Below are 19,125 nucleotides of genomic sequence, written 5' to 3' on the forward strand. Positions count from 1 at the left end.
GGCAAGCTCGCACGGGCCCCGCAGGGATTCGCTGCTCGACTTACCCTACGTCGCAAGACATGCATATGATAATTATGTGCGCATATTTTAATAGGTGCGATCATACCAGCACTAATGCACCGGATCCCATCAGAACTCCGCAGTTAAGCGTGCTTGGGCGAGAGTAGTACTAGGATGGGTGACCTCCTGGGAAGTCCTCGTGTTGCACCTCTTTTTTTTTTTTTTTTTTTTTACGTCGTGCTTACCCTCGTTCTTTAAACGGCGCTATCTTGCACAGTTTTGTTAAAGCGAGTCTCAATGACCTGATTTTAGGCAAGCTCCCACGGGCCCCGCAGGGATTTGCAACTCGACTTACCCTACGTCGCGAGACATGCATATGATAATTTTGTGCGCATATTTTAATAGGTGCGATCATACCAGCACTAATGCACCGGATCCCATCAGAACTCCGCAGTTAAGCGTGCTTGGGCGAGAGTAGTACTAGGATGGGTGACCTCCTGGGAAGTCCTCGTGTTGCACCTCTTTTTTTTTTTTTTTTTTTTTACGTCGTGCTTACCCTCGTTCTTTAAACGGCGCTATCTTGCACAGTTTTGTTAAAGCGAGTCTCAATGACCTGATTTTAGGCAAGCTCCCACGGGCCCCGCAGGGATTTGCAACTCGACTTACCCTACGTCGCGAGACATGCATATGATAATTTTGTGCGCATATTTTAATAGGTGCGATCATACCAGCACTAATTCACCGGATCCCATCAGAACTCCGCAGTTAAGCGTGCTTGGGCGAGAGTAGTACTAGGATGGGTGACCTCCTGGGAAGTCCTCGTGTTGCACCTCTTTTTTTTTTTTTTTTTTTTTTTTTTTTTTTTTTTTTTTACGTCGTGCTTATCCTCGTTCTTTAAACGGCGCTATCTTGCACAGTTTTGTTAAAGCGAGTCTCAATGACCTGATTTTAGGCAAGCTCCCACGGGCCCCGCAGGGATTTGCAACTCGACTTACCCTACGTCGCAAGACATGCATATGATAATTATGTGCGCATATTTTAATAGGTGCGATCATACCAGCACTAATTCACCGGATCCCATCAGAACTTCGCAGTTAAGCGTGCTTGGGCGAGAGTAGTTGATGACAAGTCATCTTAGCCCATTTTAGCTAGTCTTTTTCTTTTGTTTTCATTAGAATTATGCACTTTCTTAAGCTACAAGCAAGCTAATTGAGTAGATTTTCATGTTTCCCTTGATTGAACCAACCATATGTGAATTCATGCCATTTCATGAGGTTTTGAACTATATTTGTTGCATATTGTGGAAGATTGAATACCTCATGATTTTGAGCAAAACTTTGATTAGTTTGGTTGATCAATGATAGGTGAAGAAGGCTTGGAGAAAGGTTGAAGCAAAGAGGAATGGCTAGGAGTGAAGAGAGGACAATGGAATAAGTGAAAATTGAACCGGGTTGCATGAAGTTAGCCCCAACGTTAGCCCCCTAACTTGGAGGCTAACGTTGGGCATATGAATCACTCTTTGGAAGTAGCCAACGTTAGCTCCAACGTTAGCCCCCTAACTTGGAGGCTAACGTTGGAACTTGAGAGTTTCTCCCTGGGCTACCAACGTTTGCGCCAACGTTAGCCCCCTAACTTGGAGGCTAACGTTGGCACTTAAATCACAATGGGGGAGTAGGCAACGTTTGCGCCAACGTTAGCCCCCTAACGTGGAGGCTAACGTTGGCACCAATCACACCAAGCAAGGCCAACGTTAGGGTCAAAGTTAGACCCCTAACGTTGGCGCCAACGTCTAAACCAGAAGAATGTGGTTTGCTGATATGAAAAGTTAGGGTCAAAGTTAGACCCCTAACTTTGACCCTAACGTTGAAGACCAACGTTGGCTAACTCCATTTCCGGTTCAATTGGTTCACTTCGGTTCTTCTTCAATCTTCAAGAGCAATCAACCAAGGCCTCTTTCAACCCAATTCCACCAAGAACAAAGGCCCAACTCAAGGCTTGAAGATCATTTTGGAAAGTGTATAAATAGGATAGAATTCAATTTGTTTAGAGAGCTTTGGCTGGAGAGTTTTCTTTTAGAGCTTTCCTTTTAGAATTTTCATAAGAGTTTTTGGGAAGCTTTTGTCACTGAGTGAACTTTAATTTCTTGTTTTCATTTGCTTTCAATTTCATTTTACTTTTGTCTTGGATCTTGGATTGGAGAATTGAAGAAATTCTGTTTCAATCTCAATCTTGGATCTCTCTGTTTATTTACTGCTTAATTGAATTTCCGTTTCTGTTACTTACTTCATCTATTCTCTTTGCAATTTACAATTTCCTTGCTATTGTTCTTGTTGGATCTAGGAAGGCATTGAGATCTAGACTTGGTTTTCTAGTCTCTGGGTCCTGAGATCTGAATTTCTCATTTCAATTCCCTGCTTATTGCTTTTTCTGTTCATTTACTTTACTGTTTCAAGATCCGGTTTAATCCCAATTCCCTTTCCCTCTTCTGTTTGATGCAATTTAGTTTTTCCTTGTTTAAATTCTGCAAATCCATTCCCCAATTCCCTTTACATTTCAAGCAATTTATATTCCTTGCACTTTAAGATTCCGCAATTTACATTTCTTGCACTTTAAGTTTCTGCCATTTAATTTCTTGTTCTTTAAGATTCAGCAATTTAATTCCCTGCTTTCTTTAATTTCATGCAATTTACATTCTGCAAGTCACAAATCACTCAACCAACACTTGATTCGCTTGACTAAATCAACCACTAAACTAAAATTGCTCAATCCTTCAATCCTTGTGGGATCGACCTCACTCCCGTGAGTTTTTATTACTTGATACGACCCGGTACACTTGCCGGTTAGTTTTGTGATGTTTTGGAAGAGATTCGTTTCTCATCAAAATATCTCATCAAGTTTTTGGCGCCGTTGCCGGGGATTGATTAGATTGACAATGATTAAGTGAGGTGGTAATCTAGATCAAGCACTTTTTCTTTATTTTTCTTTAACCTTTGATTAACCCACTAACTGTTTGAATTTTTGCTTAAGCTAACTAAAACTTTATTCTAGCAGTAGATTGAAGTATCACTGGTTTGTGTGCTCTTATGTTCTGCTTGTATGTCAGGTACACAAAGAGCCATACCCAATTTTCATGAACAAGACGAAAGAACTCTCAGGAGGTTAAGAAGAGCCGAAAGAGGGAAAAGTATTGTTGGAGAAGAAGAATCTGAGGAAGAATACCACGAGATGGAAGGAGATACATCTAATCCAGGAGAAGGAGTTAATAATCCACCACAACAGAGGAGAGTATTGGCTTCCTATACTTTTGCAAATGCTAGACATTGTGGAAGCAGCATTCTCACCCCTAATGTCAATGCAAATAACTTTGAACTGAAGCCACAACTCATCACATTGGTCCAGAATAACTGCTCATTTGGAGGAGGACCATTGGAGGATCCAAATCAACATCTATCTACCTTCTTGAGGATCTGTGACACTGTCAAATCCAATGGTGTGAATCCTGAGACTTACAAGCTTCTGCTGTTCCCGTTCTCATTAAGGGATAAGGCTGCACAATGGCTTGAAACTTTTCCCCAAGCAAGTATCACTAGTTGGGATGACTTGGTGGCTAAATTTCTAGCCAAATTCTATCCACCCCAGAGAGTCATCAGGCTGAAAACTGAGGTGCAGACATTCACACAATTAGATGCTGAATCCTTGTATGAAGCATGGGAGAGGTACAAAGCCTTAATCAGAAAGTGCCCTCCAGAGATGTTCAATGAATGGGATGTGCTGCAAAATTTCTATGAAGGCCTGACATTGAAATCTCAGGAGGCATTAGATCATTCTGCTGGAGGTTCACTACAACTAATGAAAACTGCTGAGGAAGCTCAGAATCTTGTGGACATGGTGGCCAACAATCAATATTTCTTTGCTCATCAAAGAAGCCGCCAACCATCACAAAGAAGAGGAGTAATGGAACTAGACGGAGTGGATTCAATCCTAGCTCAAAACAAGATGATGCAGCAGCAATTTCAACAACAATTTGAGCAAATGGCTAAGAGGATTGACAGTCTCCAAGTTGCAGCAGTCAACACTAGCCAGCCATCAACCACATGGGGTCAGAGTGAAGAGACTCAAGAGGAGCAACAACAAGAACAAGTCCAGTACATGCACAACCAAAATTCTGGGCCAAATGAAGTATATGGTGACACTTACAACCCTTCTTGGAAGAACCACCCAAACCTTAGGTGGGGAGACAATCACAACCAAAATCAACAACCATGGCAGAGAAACTCAAACCAAAACACTTTAAGAAACAACCAAAACCACAACCAGCAGCAAACCAACCAAAACCCCTACAGAAAACCTCAAAACAACTACTCCAACCCCAACCATTACCAATCTAATAACCAACCCACCAACCAAAATGCCTACCATCCACCATCCACATTTCACAACCCACCACAAGCATCACCTGAATCTCAAAGACTCACCAACTTGGAAACCTTGATAGACAAAATGTGGAAACACCAAGAAATGACAACCAAGAACCATGAAGCCTCCATGAAGAGCCTAGAGAGGCAAATTGGGCAAATCTCCAAACAGATTTCTGTTGAGAAATCTTCAAGCTCACTGCCAAGTGACACAATCCCAAATCCTAAGGAAGAATGCAAGGCAATACAATTGAGGAGTGGAAAAGTCTTGGTGAAAAATGAAGAAGCAACCAAGAAGCCAAAGGAAAGTGACAAGAAACAAGCTGAAGAAGAGAAAGTCAATGACAAGAAGGAGGCAGCAAGCAAGCCAACTCAGGATCAAGCTCAAGAAAAAGAAGATCAGCCACAAAAATCAAGAAAGGGAAAGGAAGTAATTGAAGAGCCAACTGAGGACCAAAGGCAGGGAAATAACTTCACTCCTCCCTTGCCATATCCTCAAAGGTTTAACAAGGAAACTAAGGACCAGCACTTCCCAAAATTTCTTGAAATCTTCAAGAAGTTAGAAATCAATATTCCCTTAACTGAAGCACTTGAGCAAATGCCCCTGTACGCAAAGTTCTTGAAGGAACTTATCAACAAGAAGAGGAGTTGGCAAGTTAATGAAACTGTACTGCTCACTGAGGAATGCAGAGCACTAATCCAGAAGGGACTTCCTCCCAAACTTGAGGACCCTGGGAGTTTCTTTCTACCCTGCGCCATTGGCAGTATGACTATCAAGAAGGCGATGTGTGACTTGGGAGCTAGTATCAATCTGATGCCTGCTTCTCTAGTGAAAAAGTTAGGCATAAAAGAGGTAAAACCGGTACAGATGTCTCTAGAATTGGTGGACAAATCAGTGATATGCCCCAGTGGTATAATTGAGAACCTTCTAGTCAAAGTAGACAGATTCATCTTCCCAGCAGATTTTGTGATCCTGGATTCGAATCAAGATGAGGGCGATTCCATTATACTGGGAAGACCGTTTTTAGCCACTGCTAGGGCCATCATAGACATAGAGCAAGGAGAATTAACCCTCAGGATGCATAATGAAAGTATCACTCTGAGTGTACTACCAGAAACACCGAACAGTAATGAAAAGAAGGATGGTACAGAAACAGACAAGGAGAATCTGCAGTGGAGGGAGGAAATCAACAAGACAAACAACAACTGCCCTCCCAAGCAAGAGATAGACGATACAGCAGGCCAAAAAGAGAAAGAGACTGTGCAAAGTAATGAAGAAGCTCAAGGGAACATTGTAGTATTGGCAACTAAGAAAAGGAATTTCAAAAGGGAGCCTGTTTTCAAAGAAGAAGAATTAACAAAAGGAAGGAAGAAAAACAAAAACAGAATCAAAAAGGGGTGGAAGAACAAAAAAATCCCAACAGAAGGGCTCTTCAAAGGTGACAAAGTGCAGTTAGTCTATCAACAACTGGGAACAGACCAACAGACTAACGATTACTACACTGTGAGCAAAATATTATCACTAGAACATGCTGAGATAGAGCACCAAGGAACAAAGAAGAAGCTCACGATCAGAGGGGACAAGTTGAGGCACTACAGTCATCAACCACCATAAAAGAAAGCTTCAATGTCAAGCTAGTGACAATAAAAGAGCGCTTGTTGGGAGGCAACCCAACCGGAGGTACTTTTCTTTCATAGTTAGTTCAATAAAAAGGTTAAATGAGTAGTATGTATTGCAAGGAGCTAAGTTTGGTGTTTCACACCAAAACATATTAAGGGAGAATGAAGGATTCTAAGTTTGGTGTTCCACCAAAATCTTACTTAAAAGCACATTCTCACTTTCTATATAAAGAGCTACCAGCTCCAAGCAATCTGACAAATCATTTAAGCATTGTCTGTTTCTAGTTTTCAATTTTATTACCTTTAGCGAAGATTTAAGCTTTCACATATGGTTATGGATAAGAAACATGGCAAGAGACTGAGTTTGGTGTTCACACACCAAAGTAAGTTCAAACGCCTACAAGAAAGTCTTGCACACTAACAAATCACATAAGGGCTTGAGAAACAAGCAACTTCCATTAACACTGCAGAAAATCAATCACTCTTATGGGAGGACTACTCACCATTAGCTGAGATGAAAGAAGAAGGAGCCACCAAGAGGTTGTATTGTCATTTAACTCCATCAGTATTGAATTGCTCAAATTTGGAAGTATGAATATGCCCATTTTAACAGAAACTGTTAGTGTAGTATGCATCAATTATGTTTTTGTAGGCTGGTTTTTTATGTGTTGGCTTGTGTGTTCATTTTCACTTAACAAGAAGTATGTGTTGTCCCCTGCATCTTTAAATTTAATAAAAGAACAGTTTGAATGTGAAGTGAAATGGTCTCTGTTAGTTAGAAGTGGAATAAAAGTAAGTGGTGGTGTGTGTGATTGCATTATAACTCACTTTAGTGAATAAAGAGCTAAGATATCTCCTTCTAAGTAGAGAGTGGCCTATTGTCTATGAATCTCAATTGAATAGAATTCCTTGGTTAGAAAGAAAAACAAAAAAAAAGAAAGAAAGAACAAAGAAAGCTAAAAGGTGGCAAAACAAAAGAAAAACAAAAAGAAATAAAGCTGGACACCAATAGCTTGAACTCTGAAATATATGCCTGTGATGTTTTTGTACTAGGATCTGCTTGGATTAGTAAGCTCTTAGGAGTGCCTCAACACTTGGTGACTTGGGTTAACTAACCCGGGATCATCAGCTGAAAATCCACTATCAAGAGCAACCTAACTACAAAGCATTTAGTAGCCCAAAGAGGTGCTGGGCATCAATGTTTTAAGAAGGAATGTGAGCCAAGTGTCTATGGTGAATAATGTGTCAAGTATAAAAAGAAAATGAACTTGCTACACATGACACTCAAATAAAGCTTTTGAATAAAGTAATAGCCAAGGATAAAGGAATAATGAGAGGTCATAGCAGTATGTCACTTGAAACTTGAAGGAAACTTTCTAGGCCTAGGAGTCAATAAGAAGTGAGCATTTGCATATCCACATAAAACCCCATGAACTATCAATAACACTTTGCTAGCATGAACTTCCTCTTCCATTTCATTCTTTCTTCTTAATAAATTCATTTCTTGCTTGGGGACAAGCAAGCTTTAAGTTTGGTGTTGTGATGACAAGTCATCTTAGCCCATTTTAGCTAGTCTTTTTCTTTTGTTTTCATTAGAATTATGCACTTTCTTAAGCTACAAGCAAGCTAATTGAGTAGATTTTCATGTTTCCCTTGATTGAACCAACCATATGTGAATTCATGCCATTTCATGAGGTTTTGAACTATATTTGTTGCATATTGTGGAAGATTGAATACCTCATGATTTTGAGCAAAACTTTGATTAGTTTGGTTGATCAATGATAGGTGAAGAAGGCTTGGAGAAAGGTTGAAGCAAAGAGGAATGGCTAGGAGTGAAGAGAGGACAATGGAATAAGTGAAAATTGAACCGGGTTGCATGAAGTTAGCCCCAACGTTAGCCCCCTAACTTGGAGGCTAACGTTGGGCATATGAATCACTCTTTGGAAGTAGCCAACGTTAGCTCCAACGTTAGCCCCCTAACTTGGAGGCTAACGTTGGAACTTGAGAGTTTCTCCCTGGGCTACCAACGTTTGCGCCAACGTTAGCCCCCTAACTTGGAGGCTAACGTTGGCACTTAAATCACAATGGGGGAGTAGGCAACGTTTGCGCCAACGTTAGCCCCCTAACGTGGAGGCTAACGTTGGCACCAATCACACCAAGCAAGGCCAACGTTAGGGTCAAAGTTAGACCCCTAACGTTGGCGCCAACGTCTAAACCAGAAGAATGTGGTTTGCTGATATGAAAAGTTAGGGTCAAAGTTAGACCCCTAACTTTGACCCTAACGTTGAAGACCAACGTTGGCTAACTCCATTTCCGGTTCAATTGGTTCACTTCGGTTCTTCTTCAATCTTCAAGAGCAATCAACCAAGGCCTCTTTCAACCCAATTCCACCAAGAACAAAGGCCCAACTCAAGGCTTGAAGATCATTTTGGAAAGTGTATAAATAGGATAGAATTCAATTTGTTTAGAGAGCTTTGGCTGGAGAGTTTTCTTTTAGAGCTTTCCTTTTAGAATTTTCATAAGAGTTTTTGGGAAGCTTTTGTCACTGAGTGAACTTTAATTTCTTGTTTTCATTTGCTTTCAATTTCATTTTACTTTTGTCTTGGATCTTGGATTGGAGAATTGAAGAAATTCTGTTTCAATCTCAATCTTGGATCTCTCTGTTTATTTACTGCTTAATTGAATTTCCGTTTCTGTTACTTACTTCATCTATTCTCTTTGCAATTTACAATTTCCTTGCTATTGTTCTTGTTGGATCTAGGAAGGCATTGAGATCTAGACTTGGTTTTCTAGTCTCTGGGTCCTGAGATCTGAATTTCTCATTTCAATTCCCTGCTTATTGCTTTTTCTGTTCATTTACTTTACTGTTTCAAGATCCGGTTTAATCCCAATTCCCTTTCCCTCTTCTGTTTGATGCAATTTAGTTTTTCCTTGTTTAAATTCTGCAAATCCATTCCCCAATTCCCTTTACATTTCAAGCAATTTATATTCCTTGCACTTTAAGATTCCGCAATTTACATTTCTTGCACTTTAAGTTTCTGCCATTTAATTTCTTGTTCTTTAAGATTCAGCAATTTAATTCCCTGCTTTCTTTAATTTCATGCAATTTACATTCTGCAAGTCACAAATCACTCAACCAACACTTGATTCGCTTGACTAAATCAACCACTAAACTAAAATTGCTCAATCCTTCAATCCTTGTGGGATCGACCTCACTCCCGTGAGTTTTTATTACTTGATACGACCCGGTACACTTGCCGGTTAGTTTTGTGATGTTTTGGAAGAGATTCGTTTCTCATCAAAATATCTCATCAGTAGTACTAGGATGGGTGACCTCCTGGGAAGTCCTCGTGTTGCACCTCTTTTTTTTTTTTTTTTTTTTTTTTTTTTTTTTTTTTTTTTTTTTTTTTTTTTTTTTTACGTCGTGCTTGCCCTCGTTCTTTAAACGGCGCTATCTTGAATAGTTTAGCTAAAGCGAGTCTCAATGACCTCATTTTAGGCAAGTTCGCATGGGCCCCGCAGGGTTTCGCAACTCGACTTACCCTACGTCGCGAGACATGCATATGATAATTATGTGCGCATATTTTAATAGGTGCGATCATACCAGCACTAATGCACCGGATCCCATCAGAACTCCGCAGTTAAGCGTGCTTGGGCGAGAGTAGTACTAGGATGGGTGACCTCCTGGGAAGTCCTCGTGTTGCACCTCTTTTTTTTTTTTTTTTTTTTTTTTTTTTTTTTTTTTTTTACGTCGTGCTTACCCTCGTTCTTTAAACGGCGCTATCTTGAATAGTTTAGCTAAAGCGAGTCTCAATGACCTCATTTTAGGCAAGCTCGCACGGGCCCCGCAGGGATTCGCAGCTCGACTTACCCTACGTCGCAAGACATGCATATGATAATTATGTGCGCATATTATAATAGGTGCGATCATACCAGCACTAATGCACCGGATCCCATCAGAACTCCGCAGTTAAGCGTGCTTGGGCGAGAGTAGTACTAGGATGGGTGACCTCCTGGGAAGTCCTCGTGTTGCACCTCTTTTTTTTTTTTTTTTTTTTTTTTTTTTTTTTTTTTTTTTTTTTTTTTTTTTTTTTTTTTTTACGTCGTGCTTACCCTCGTTCTTTAAACGGCGCTATCTTGAATAGTTTAGCTAAAGCGAGTCTCAATGACCTCATTTTAGGCAAGCTCGCACGGGCCCCGCAGGGATTCGCAGCTCGACTTACCCTACGTCGCAAGACACGCATATGATAATTATGTGCGCATATTATAATAGGTGTGATCATACCAGCACTAATGCACCGGATCCCATCAGAACTCCGCAGTTAAGCGTGCTTGGGCGAGAGTAGTACTAGGATGGGTGACCTCCTGGGAAGTCCTCGTGTTGCACCTCTTTTTTTTTTACGTCGTGCTTACCCTCGTTCTTTAAACGGCGCTATCTTGCACAGTTTAGTTAAAGCGAGTCTCAATGACCTGATTTTAGGCAAGCTCCCACGGGCCCCGCAGGGATTTGCAACTCGACTTACCCTACGTCGCGAGACATGCATATGATAATTATGTGCGCATATTTTAATAGGTGCGATCATACCAGCACTAATTCACCGGATCCCATCAGAACTCCGCAGTTAAGCGTGCTTGGGCGAGAGTAGTACTATGATGGGTGACCTCCTGGGAAGTCCTCGTGTTGCACCTCTTTTTTTTTTTTTTTTTTTTTTTTTTTTTTTACGTCGTGCTTACCCTCGTTCTTTAAACGGCGCTATCTTGAATAGTTTAGCTAAAGCGAGTCTCAATGACCTCATTTTAGGCAAGTTCGCACGGGCCCCGCAGGGTTTCGCAACTCGACTTACCCTACGTCGCGAGACATGCATATGATAATTATGTGCGCATATTTTAATAGGTGCGATCATACCAGCACTAATGCACCGGATCCCATCAGAACTCCGCAGTTAAGCGTGCTTGGGCGAGAGTAGTACTAGGATGGGTGACCTCCTGAGAAGTCCTCGTGTTGCACCTCTTTTTTTTTTTTTTTTTTTTTTTTTTTTTTTTTTTTTTTTTTTTTTTACGTCGTGCTTACCCTCGTTCTTTAAACGGCGCTATCTTGAATAGTTTAGCTAAAGCGAGTCTCAATGACCTCATTTTAGGCAAGCTCGCACGGGCCCCGCAGGGATTCGCAGCTCGACTTACCCTACGTCGCAAGACATGCATATGATAATTATGTGCGCATATTATAATAGGTGCGATCATACCAGCACTAATGCACCGGATCCCATCAGAACTCCGCAGTTAAGCGTGCTTGGGCGAGAGTAGTACTAGGATGGGTGACCTCCTGGGAAGTCCTCGTGTTGCACCTCTTTTTTTTTTACGTCGTGCTTACCCTCGTTCTTTAAACGGCGCTATCTTGCACAGTTTAGTTAAAGCGAGTCTCAATGACCTGATTTTAGGCAAGCTCCCACGGGCCCCGCAGGGATTTGCAACTCGACTTACCCTACGTCGCGAGACATGCATATGATAATTATGTGCGCATATTTTAATAGGTACGATCATACCAGCACTAATGCACCGGATCCCATCAGAACTCCGCAGTTAAGCGTGCTTGGGCGAGAGTAGTACTAGGATGGGTGACCTCCTGGGAAGTCCTCGTGTTGCACCTCTTTTTTTTTTTTTTTTTTTTTTTTTTTTTTTTTTTTTTTTTTTTTTTTTTTTTTTTTTTTTTTTTACGTCGTGCTTACCCTCGTTCTTTAAACGGCGCTATCTTGAATAGTTTAGCTGAAGCGAGTCTCAATGACCTCATTTTAGGCAAGCTCGCACGGGCCCCGCAGGGATTCGCAGCTCGACTTACCCTACGTCGCAAGACATGCATATGATAATTATGTGCGCATATTATAATAGGTGCGATCATACCAGTACTAATGCACCGGATCCCATCAGAACTCCGCAGTTAAGCGTGCTTGGGCGAGAGTAGTACTAGGATGGGTGACCTCCTGGGAAGTCCTCGTGTTGCACCTCTTTTTTTTTTACGTCGTGCTTACCCTCGTTCTTTAAACGGCGCTATCTTGCACAGTTTAGTTAAAGCGAGTCTCAATGACCTGATTTTAGGCAAGCTCCCACGGGCCCCGCAGGGATTTGCAACTCGACTTACCCTACGTCGCGAGACATGCATATGATAATTATGTGCGCATATTTTAATAGGTGCGATCATACCAGCACTAATTCACCGGATCCCATCAGAACTCCGCAGTTAAGCGTGCTTGGGCGAGAGTAGTACTAGGATGGGTGACCTCCTGGGAAGTCCTCGTGTTGCACCTCTTTTTTTTTTTTTTTTTTTTTTTTTTTTTTTTTTTTTTTTTTTTTTTTTTTTTTTTTTTTTACGTCGTGCTTACCCTCGTTCTTTAAACGGCGCTATCTTGAATAGTTTAGCTAAAGCGAGTCTCAATGACCTCATTTTAGGCAAGTTCGCACGGGCCCCGCAGGGTTTCGCAACTCGACTTACCCTACGTCGCGAGACATGCATATGATAATTATGTGCGCATATTTTAATAGGTGCGATCATACCAGCACTAATGCACCGGATCCCATCAGAACTCCGCAGTTAAGCGTGCTTGGGCGAGAGTAGTACTAGGATGGGTGACCTCCTGAGAAGTCCTCGTGTTGCACCTCTTTTTTTTTTTTTTTTTTTTTTTTTTTTTTTTTTTTTTTTTTTTTTTTTTTTTTTTTTTTTTTTTTACGTCGTGCTTACCCTCGTTCTTTAAACGGCGCTATCTTGAATAGTTTAGCTAAAGCGAGTCTCAATGACCTCATTTTAGGCAAGCTCGCACGGGCCCCGCAGGGATTCGCAGCTCGACTTACCCTACGTCGCAAGACATGCATATGATAATTATGTGCGCATATTATAATAGGTGCGATCATACCAGTACTAATGCACCGGATCCCATCAGAACTCCGCAGTTAAGCGTGCTTGGGCGAGAGTAGTACTAGGATGGGTGACCTCCTGGGAAGTCCTCGTGTTGCACCTCTTTTTTTTTTACGTCGTGCTTACCCTCGTTCTTTAAACGGCGCTATCTTGCACAGTTTAGTTAAAGCGAGTCTCAATGACCTGATTTTAGGCAAGCTCCCACGGGCCCCGCAGGGATTTGCAACTCGACTTACCCTACGTCGCGAGACATGCATATGATAATTATGTGCGCATATTTTAATAGGTACGATCATACCAGCACTAATGCACCGGATCCCATCAGAACTCCGCAGTTAAGCGTGCTTGGGCGAGAGTAGTACTAGGATGGGTGACCTCCTGGGAAGTCCTCGTGTTGCACCTCTTTTTTTTTTTTTTTTTTTTTTTTTTTTTTTTTTTTTTTTTTTTTTTTTTTTTTTTTTTTTACGTCGTGCTTACCCTCGTTCTTTAAACGGCGCTATCTTGAATAGTTTAGCTAAAGCGAGTCTCAATGACCTCATTTTAGGCAAGCTCGCACGGGCCCCGCAGGGATTCGCAGCTCGACTTACCCTACGTCGCAAGACATGCATATGATAATTATGTGCGCATATTATAAAAGGTGCGATCATACCAGCACTAATGCACCGGATCCCATCAGAACTCCGCAGTTAAGCGTGCTTGGGCGAGAGTAGTACTAGGATGGGTGACCTCCTGGGAAGTCCTCGTGTTGCACCTCTTTTTTTTTTACGTCGTGCTTACCCTCGTTCTTTAAACGGCGCTATCTTGCACAGTTTAGTTAAAGCGAGTCTCAATGACCTGATTTTAGGCAAGCTCCCACGGGCCCCGCAGGGATTTGCAACTCGACTTACCCTACGTCGCGAGACATGCATATGATAATTATGTGCGCATATTTTAATAGGTGCGATCATACCAGCACTAATTCACCGGATCCCATCAGAACTCCGCAGTTAAGCGTGCTTGGGCGAGAGTAGTACTAGGATGGGTGACCTCCTGAGAAGTCCTCGTGTTGCACCTCTTTTTTTTTTTTTTTTTTTTTTTTTTTTTTTTTTTTTTTTTTTTTTTTTTTTTTTTTTTTTTACGTCGTGCTTACCCTCGTTCTTTAAACGGCGCTATCTTGAATAGTTTAGCTAAAGCGAGTCTCAATGACCTCATTTTAGGCAAGCTCGCACGGGCCCCGCAGGGATTCGCAGCTCGACTTACCCTACGTCGCAAGACATGCATATGATAATTATGTGCGCATATTATAAAAGGTGCGATCATACCAGCACTAATGCACCGGATCCCATCAGAACTCCGCAGTTAAGCGTGCTTGGGCGAGAGTAGTACTAGGATGGGTGACCTCCTGGGAAGTCCTCGTGTTGCACCTCTTTTTTTTTTACGTCGTGCTTACCCTCGTTCTTTAAACGGCGCTATCTTGCACAGTTTAGTTAAAGCGAGTCTCAATGACCTGATTTTAGGCAAGCTCCCACGGGCCCCGCAGGGATTTGCAACTCGACTTACCCTACGTCGCGAGACATGCATATGATAATTATGTGCGCATATTTTAATAGGTGCGATCATACCAGCACTAATGCACCGGATCCCATCAGAACTCCGCAGTTAAGCGTGCTTGGGCGAGAGTAGTACTAGGATGGGTGACCTCCTGAGAAGTCCTCGTGTTGCACCTCTTTTTTTTTTTTTTTTTTTTTTTTTTTTTTTTTTTACGTCGTGCTTATCCTCGTTCTTTAAACGGCGCTATCTTGCACAGTTTTGTTAAAGCGAGTCTCAATGACCTGATTTTAGGCAAGCTCCCACGGGCCCCGCAGGGATTTGCAACTCGACTTACCCTACGTCGCGAGACATGCATATGATAATTATGTGCGCATATTTTAATAGGTGCGATCATACCAGCACTAATTCACCGGATCCCATCAGAACTCCGCAGTTAAGCGTGCTTGGGCGAGAGTAGTACTAGGATGGGTGACCTCCTGGGAAGTCCTCGGGTTGCACCTCTTTTTTTTTTTTTTTTTTTTTTTTTTTTTTTTTTTTTTACGTCGTGCTTGCCCTCGTTCTTTAAACGGCGCTATCTTGAATAGTTTAGCTAAAGCGAGTCTCAATGACCTCATTTTAGGCAAGTTCGCATGGGCCCCGCAGGGTTTCGCAACTCGACTTACCCTACGTCGCGAGACATGCATATGATAATTATGTGCGCATATTTTAATAGGTGCGATCATACCAGCACTAATGCACCGGATCCCATCAGAACTCCGCAGTTAAGCGTGCTTGGGCGAGAGTAGTACTAGGATGGGTGACCTCCTGAGAAGTCCTCGTGTTGCACCTCTTTTTTTTTTTTTTTTTTTTTTTTTTTTTTTTTTTTTTTTTTTTTTTTTTTTTTTTTTTTTTTTTACGTCGTGCTTACCCTCGTTCTTTAAACGGCGCTATCTTGAATAGTTTAGCTAAAGCGAGTCTCAATGACCTCATTTTAGGCAAGCTCGCACGGGCCCCGCAGGGATTCGCAGCTCGACTTACCCTACGTCGCAAGACATGCATATGATAATTATGTGCGCATATTATAATAGGTGCGATCATACCAGCACTAATGCACCGGATCCCATCAGAACTCCGCAGTTAAGCGTGCTTGGGCGAGAGTAGTACTAGGATGGGTGACCTCCTGGGAAGTCCTCGTGTTGCACCTCTTTTTTTTTTACGTCGTGCTTACCCTCGTTCTTTAAACGGCGCTATCTTGCACAGTTTAGTTAAAGCGAGTCTCAATGACCTGATTTTAGGCAAGCTCCCACGGGCCCCGCAGGGATTTGCAACTCGACTTACCCTACGTCGCGAGACATGCATATGATAATTATGTGCGCATATTTTAATAGGTACGATCATACCAGCACTAATGCACCGGATCCCATCAGAACTCCGCAGTTAAGCGAGCTTGGGCGAGAGTAGTACTAGGATGGGTGACCTCCTGGGAAGTCCTCGTGTTGCACCTCTTTTTTTTTTTTTTTTTTTTTTTTTTTTTTTTTTTTACGTCGTGCTTACCCTCGTTCTTTAAACGGCGCTATCTTGAATAGTTTAGCTAAAGCGAGTCTCAATGACCTCATTTTAGGCAAGCTCGCACGGGCCCCGCAGGGATTCGCAGCTCGACTTACCCTACGTCGCAAGACATGCATATGATAATTATGTGCGCATATTATAATAGGTGCGATCATACCAGCACTAATGCACCGGATCCCATCAGAACTCCGCAGTTAAGCGTGCTTGGGCGAGAGTAGTACTAGGATGGGTGACCTCCTGGGAAGTCCTCGTGTTGCACCTCTTTTTTTTTTACGTCGTGCTTACCCTCGTTCTTTAAACGGCGCTATCTTGCACAGTTTAGTTAAAGCGAGTCTCAATGACCTGATTTTAGGCAAGCTCCCACGGGCCCCGCAGGGATTTGCAACTCGACTTACCCTACGTCGCGAGACATGCATATGATAATTATGTGCGCATATTTTAATAGGTGCGATCATACCAGCACTAATTCACCGGATCCCATCAGAACTCCGCAGTTAAGCGTGCTTGGGCGAGAGTAGTACTAGGATGGGTGACCTCCTGGGCGAGAGTAGTACTAGGATGGGTGACCTCCTGGGAAGTCCTCGTGTTGCACCTCTTTTTTTTTTTTTTTTTTTTTTTTTTTTTTTTTTTTTTTTTTTTTTTTTTTACGTCGTGCTTACCCTCGTTCTTTAAACGGCGCTATCTTGAATAGTTTAGCTAAAGCGAGTCTCAATGACCTCATTTTAGGCAAGTTCGCACGGGCCCCGCAGGGTTTCGCAACTCGACTTACCCTACGTCGCGAGACATGCATATGATAATTATGTGCGCATATTTTAATAGGTGCGATCATACCAGCACTAATGCACCGGATCCCATCAGAACTCCGCAGTTAAGCGTGCTTGGGCGAGAGTAGTACTAGGATGGGTGACCTCCTGAGAAGTCCTCGTGTTGCACCTCTTTTTTTTTTTTTTTTTTTTTTTTTTTTTTTTTTTTTTTTTTTTACGTCGTGCTTACCCTCGTTCTTTAAACGGCGCTATCTTGAATAGTTTAGCTAAAGCGAGTCTCAATGACCTCATTTTAGGCAAGCTCGCACGGGCCCCGCAGGGTTTCGCAACTCGACTTACCCTACGTCGCGAGACATGCATATGATAATTATGTGCGCATATTTTAATAGGTGCGATCATACCAGCACTAATGCACCGGATCCCATCAGAACTCCGCAGTTAAGCGTGCTTGGGCGAGAGTAGTACTAGGATGGGTGACCTCCTGAGAAGTCCTCGTGTTGCACCTCTTTTTTTTTTTTTTTTTTTTTTTTTTTTTTTTTTTTTTTTTTTTTTACGTCGTGCTTGCCCTCGTTCTTTAAACGGCGCTATCTTGAATAGTTTAGCTAAAGCGAGTCTCAATGACCTCATTTTAGGCAAGTTCGCATGGGCCCCGCAGGGTTTCGCAACTCGACTTACCCTACGTCGCGAGACATGCATATGATAATTATGTGCGCATATTTTAATAGGTGCGATCATACCAGCACTAATGCACCGGATCCCATCAGAACTCCGCAGTTAAGCGTGCTTGGGCGAGAGTAGTACTAGGATGGGTGACCTCCTGAGAAGTCCTCGTGTTGCACCTCTTTTTTTTTTTTTTTTTTTTTTTTTTTTTTTTTTTTTTTTTTTTTTTTTTTTTTTTTTTTTTTTTTTTTTTTTTTACGTCGTGCTTACCCTCGTTCTTTAAACGGCGCTATCTTGAATAGTTTAGCTAAAGCGAGTCTCAATGACCTCATTTTAGGCAAGCTCGCACGGGCCCCGCAGGGATTCGCAGCTCGACTTACCCTACGTCGCAAGACATGCATATGATAATTATGTGCGCATATTATAATAGGTGCGATCATACCAGCACTAATGCACCGGATCCCATCAGAACTCCGCAGTTAAGCGTGCTTGGGCGAGAGTAGTACTAGGATGGGTGACCTCCTGGGAAGTCCTCGTGTTGCACCTCTTTTTTTTTTACGTCGTGCTTACCCTCGTTCTTTAAACGGCGCTATCTTGCACAGTTTAGTTAAAGCGAGTCTCAATGACCTGATTTTAGGCAAGCTCCCACGGGCCCCGCAGGGATTTGCAACTCGACTTACCCTACGTCGCGAGACATGCATATGATAATTATGTGCGCATATTTTAATAGGTACGATCATACCAGCACTAATGCACCGGATCCCATCAGAACTCCGCAGTTAAGCGTGCTTGGGCGAGAGTAGTACTAGGATGGGTGACCTCCTGGGAAGTCCTCGTGTTGCACCTCTTTTTTTTTTTTTTTTTTTTTTTTTTTTTTTTTTTACGTCGTGCTTACCCTCGTTCTTTAAACGGCGCTATCTTGAATAGTTTAGCTAAAGCGAGTCTCAATGACCTCATTTTAGGCAAGCTCGCACGGGCCCCGCAGGGATTCGCAGCTCGACTTACCCTACGTCGCAAGACATGCATATGATAATTATGTGCGCATATTATAATAGGTGCGATCATACCAGCACTAATGCACCGGATCCCATCAGAACTCCGCAGTTAAGCGTGCTTGGGCGAGAGTAGTACTAGGATGGGTGACCTCCTGGGAAGTCCTCGTGTTGCACCTCTTTTTTTTTTACGTCGTGCTTACCCTCGTTCTTTAAACGGCGCTATCTTGCACAGTTTAGTTAAAGCGAGTCTCAATGACCTGATTTTAGGCAAGCTCCCACGGGCCCCGCAGGGATTTGCAACTCGACTTACCCTACGTCGCGAGACATGCATATGATAATTATGTGCGCATATTTTAATAGGTGCGATCATACCAGCACTAATTCACCGGATCCCATCAGAACTCCGCAGTTAAGCGTGCTTGGGCGAGAGTAGTACTAGGATGGGTGACCTCCTGGGCGAGAGTAGTACTAGGATGGGTGACCTCCTGGGAAGTCCTCGTGTTGCACCTCTTTTTTTTTTTTTTTTTTTTTTTTTTTTTTTTTTTTTTTTTTTTTTTTTTTTTTTTTTTTTTACGTCGTGCTTACCCTCGTTCTTTAAACGGCGCTATCTTGAATAGTTTAGCTAAAGCGAGTCTCAATGACCTCATTTTAGGCAAGTTCGCACGGGCCCCGCAGGGTTTCGCAAC

The 19,125-nt window shown here is 42.3% G+C and overlaps 30 non-coding genes across 30 annotated transcripts; all 30 read left to right on the forward strand.

The window, feature by feature from the left end:
• The first annotated feature begins 92 nt into the window (after positions 1 to 92).
• Positions 93 to 211, forward strand: LOC148558930 (5S ribosomal RNA). Its single transcript, XR_015886312.1, has one exon. It is a non-coding gene; the product is annotated as a 5S ribosomal RNA (ribosomal RNA).
• Positions 212 to 403: 192 nt separating this feature from the next.
• On the forward strand, positions 404 to 522 carry LOC148558931 (5S ribosomal RNA). The gene has a single exon (XR_015886319.1). It is a non-coding gene; the product is annotated as a 5S ribosomal RNA (ribosomal RNA).
• Positions 523 to 714: 192 nt separating this feature from the next.
• Positions 715 to 833, forward strand: LOC148558932 (5S ribosomal RNA). The gene has a single exon (XR_015889080.1). It is a non-coding gene; the product is annotated as a 5S ribosomal RNA (ribosomal RNA).
• An 8,792-nt stretch (positions 834 to 9,625) lies between these two features.
• LOC148558933 (5S ribosomal RNA) lies at positions 9,626 to 9,744 on the forward strand. The gene has a single exon (XR_015886330.1). It is a non-coding gene; the product is annotated as a 5S ribosomal RNA (ribosomal RNA).
• Positions 9,745 to 9,954: 210 nt separating this feature from the next.
• On the forward strand, positions 9,955 to 10,073 carry LOC148558934 (5S ribosomal RNA). Its single transcript, XR_015886342.1, has one exon. It is a non-coding gene; the product is annotated as a 5S ribosomal RNA (ribosomal RNA).
• A 233-nt stretch (positions 10,074 to 10,306) lies between these two features.
• LOC148558935 (5S ribosomal RNA) lies at positions 10,307 to 10,425 on the forward strand. The gene has a single exon (XR_015888802.1). It is a non-coding gene; the product is annotated as a 5S ribosomal RNA (ribosomal RNA).
• A 181-nt stretch (positions 10,426 to 10,606) lies between these two features.
• LOC148558936 (5S ribosomal RNA) lies at positions 10,607 to 10,725 on the forward strand. The gene has a single exon (XR_015889242.1). It is a non-coding gene; the product is annotated as a 5S ribosomal RNA (ribosomal RNA).
• A 202-nt stretch (positions 10,726 to 10,927) lies between these two features.
• On the forward strand, positions 10,928 to 11,046 carry LOC148558937 (5S ribosomal RNA). The gene has a single exon (XR_015888704.1). It is a non-coding gene; the product is annotated as a 5S ribosomal RNA (ribosomal RNA).
• Positions 11,047 to 11,264: 218 nt separating this feature from the next.
• Positions 11,265 to 11,383, forward strand: LOC148558938 (5S ribosomal RNA). Its single transcript, XR_015886353.1, has one exon. It is a non-coding gene; the product is annotated as a 5S ribosomal RNA (ribosomal RNA).
• A 181-nt stretch (positions 11,384 to 11,564) lies between these two features.
• On the forward strand, positions 11,565 to 11,683 carry LOC148558939 (5S ribosomal RNA). Its single transcript, XR_015890294.1, has one exon. It is a non-coding gene; the product is annotated as a 5S ribosomal RNA (ribosomal RNA).
• A 236-nt stretch (positions 11,684 to 11,919) lies between these two features.
• LOC148558940 (5S ribosomal RNA) lies at positions 11,920 to 12,038 on the forward strand. The gene has a single exon (XR_015888925.1). It is a non-coding gene; the product is annotated as a 5S ribosomal RNA (ribosomal RNA).
• Positions 12,039 to 12,219: 181 nt separating this feature from the next.
• LOC148558941 (5S ribosomal RNA) lies at positions 12,220 to 12,338 on the forward strand. The gene has a single exon (XR_015889081.1). It is a non-coding gene; the product is annotated as a 5S ribosomal RNA (ribosomal RNA).
• A 232-nt stretch (positions 12,339 to 12,570) lies between these two features.
• LOC148558942 (5S ribosomal RNA) lies at positions 12,571 to 12,689 on the forward strand. Its single transcript, XR_015888705.1, has one exon. It is a non-coding gene; the product is annotated as a 5S ribosomal RNA (ribosomal RNA).
• Positions 12,690 to 12,926: 237 nt separating this feature from the next.
• Positions 12,927 to 13,045, forward strand: LOC148558943 (5S ribosomal RNA). Its single transcript, XR_015888926.1, has one exon. It is a non-coding gene; the product is annotated as a 5S ribosomal RNA (ribosomal RNA).
• Positions 13,046 to 13,226: 181 nt separating this feature from the next.
• Positions 13,227 to 13,345, forward strand: LOC148558944 (5S ribosomal RNA). The gene has a single exon (XR_015890296.1). It is a non-coding gene; the product is annotated as a 5S ribosomal RNA (ribosomal RNA).
• A 232-nt stretch (positions 13,346 to 13,577) lies between these two features.
• LOC148558945 (5S ribosomal RNA) lies at positions 13,578 to 13,696 on the forward strand. Its single transcript, XR_015886364.1, has one exon. It is a non-coding gene; the product is annotated as a 5S ribosomal RNA (ribosomal RNA).
• A 181-nt stretch (positions 13,697 to 13,877) lies between these two features.
• Positions 13,878 to 13,996, forward strand: LOC148558946 (5S ribosomal RNA). Its single transcript, XR_015889347.1, has one exon. It is a non-coding gene; the product is annotated as a 5S ribosomal RNA (ribosomal RNA).
• Positions 13,997 to 14,229: 233 nt separating this feature from the next.
• Positions 14,230 to 14,348, forward strand: LOC148558947 (5S ribosomal RNA). Its single transcript, XR_015886375.1, has one exon. It is a non-coding gene; the product is annotated as a 5S ribosomal RNA (ribosomal RNA).
• Positions 14,349 to 14,529: 181 nt separating this feature from the next.
• On the forward strand, positions 14,530 to 14,648 carry LOC148558948 (5S ribosomal RNA). Its single transcript, XR_015888706.1, has one exon. It is a non-coding gene; the product is annotated as a 5S ribosomal RNA (ribosomal RNA).
• A 206-nt stretch (positions 14,649 to 14,854) lies between these two features.
• Positions 14,855 to 14,973, forward strand: LOC148558949 (5S ribosomal RNA). The gene has a single exon (XR_015890214.1). It is a non-coding gene; the product is annotated as a 5S ribosomal RNA (ribosomal RNA).
• A 209-nt stretch (positions 14,974 to 15,182) lies between these two features.
• On the forward strand, positions 15,183 to 15,301 carry LOC148558950 (5S ribosomal RNA). The gene has a single exon (XR_015888708.1). It is a non-coding gene; the product is annotated as a 5S ribosomal RNA (ribosomal RNA).
• Positions 15,302 to 15,537: 236 nt separating this feature from the next.
• On the forward strand, positions 15,538 to 15,656 carry LOC148558951 (5S ribosomal RNA). Its single transcript, XR_015886386.1, has one exon. It is a non-coding gene; the product is annotated as a 5S ribosomal RNA (ribosomal RNA).
• A 181-nt stretch (positions 15,657 to 15,837) lies between these two features.
• LOC148558952 (5S ribosomal RNA) lies at positions 15,838 to 15,956 on the forward strand. Its single transcript, XR_015891171.1, has one exon. It is a non-coding gene; the product is annotated as a 5S ribosomal RNA (ribosomal RNA).
• A 207-nt stretch (positions 15,957 to 16,163) lies between these two features.
• On the forward strand, positions 16,164 to 16,282 carry LOC148558953 (5S ribosomal RNA). Its single transcript, XR_015886397.1, has one exon. It is a non-coding gene; the product is annotated as a 5S ribosomal RNA (ribosomal RNA).
• Positions 16,283 to 16,837: 555 nt separating this feature from the next.
• LOC148558954 (5S ribosomal RNA) lies at positions 16,838 to 16,956 on the forward strand. Its single transcript, XR_015888709.1, has one exon. It is a non-coding gene; the product is annotated as a 5S ribosomal RNA (ribosomal RNA).
• A 215-nt stretch (positions 16,957 to 17,171) lies between these two features.
• LOC148558955 (5S ribosomal RNA) lies at positions 17,172 to 17,290 on the forward strand. The gene has a single exon (XR_015888710.1). It is a non-coding gene; the product is annotated as a 5S ribosomal RNA (ribosomal RNA).
• Positions 17,291 to 17,507: 217 nt separating this feature from the next.
• Positions 17,508 to 17,626, forward strand: LOC148558956 (5S ribosomal RNA). Its single transcript, XR_015888711.1, has one exon. It is a non-coding gene; the product is annotated as a 5S ribosomal RNA (ribosomal RNA).
• A 246-nt stretch (positions 17,627 to 17,872) lies between these two features.
• Positions 17,873 to 17,991, forward strand: LOC148558957 (5S ribosomal RNA). The gene has a single exon (XR_015886408.1). It is a non-coding gene; the product is annotated as a 5S ribosomal RNA (ribosomal RNA).
• A 181-nt stretch (positions 17,992 to 18,172) lies between these two features.
• LOC148558958 (5S ribosomal RNA) lies at positions 18,173 to 18,291 on the forward strand. Its single transcript, XR_015890297.1, has one exon. It is a non-coding gene; the product is annotated as a 5S ribosomal RNA (ribosomal RNA).
• A 206-nt stretch (positions 18,292 to 18,497) lies between these two features.
• LOC148558959 (5S ribosomal RNA) lies at positions 18,498 to 18,616 on the forward strand. The gene has a single exon (XR_015886419.1). It is a non-coding gene; the product is annotated as a 5S ribosomal RNA (ribosomal RNA).
• The last annotated feature ends 509 nt before the right edge of the window (positions 18,617 to 19,125 follow it).

This window comes from Arachis ipaensis, chromosome B6, assembly GCF_059453495.1.
Source record: "Arachis ipaensis isolate K30076 ecotype BB chromosome B6, ASM5945349v1, whole genome shotgun sequence".
Lineage (NCBI taxonomy): Eukaryota > Viridiplantae > Streptophyta > Magnoliopsida > Fabales > Fabaceae > Arachis > Arachis ipaensis.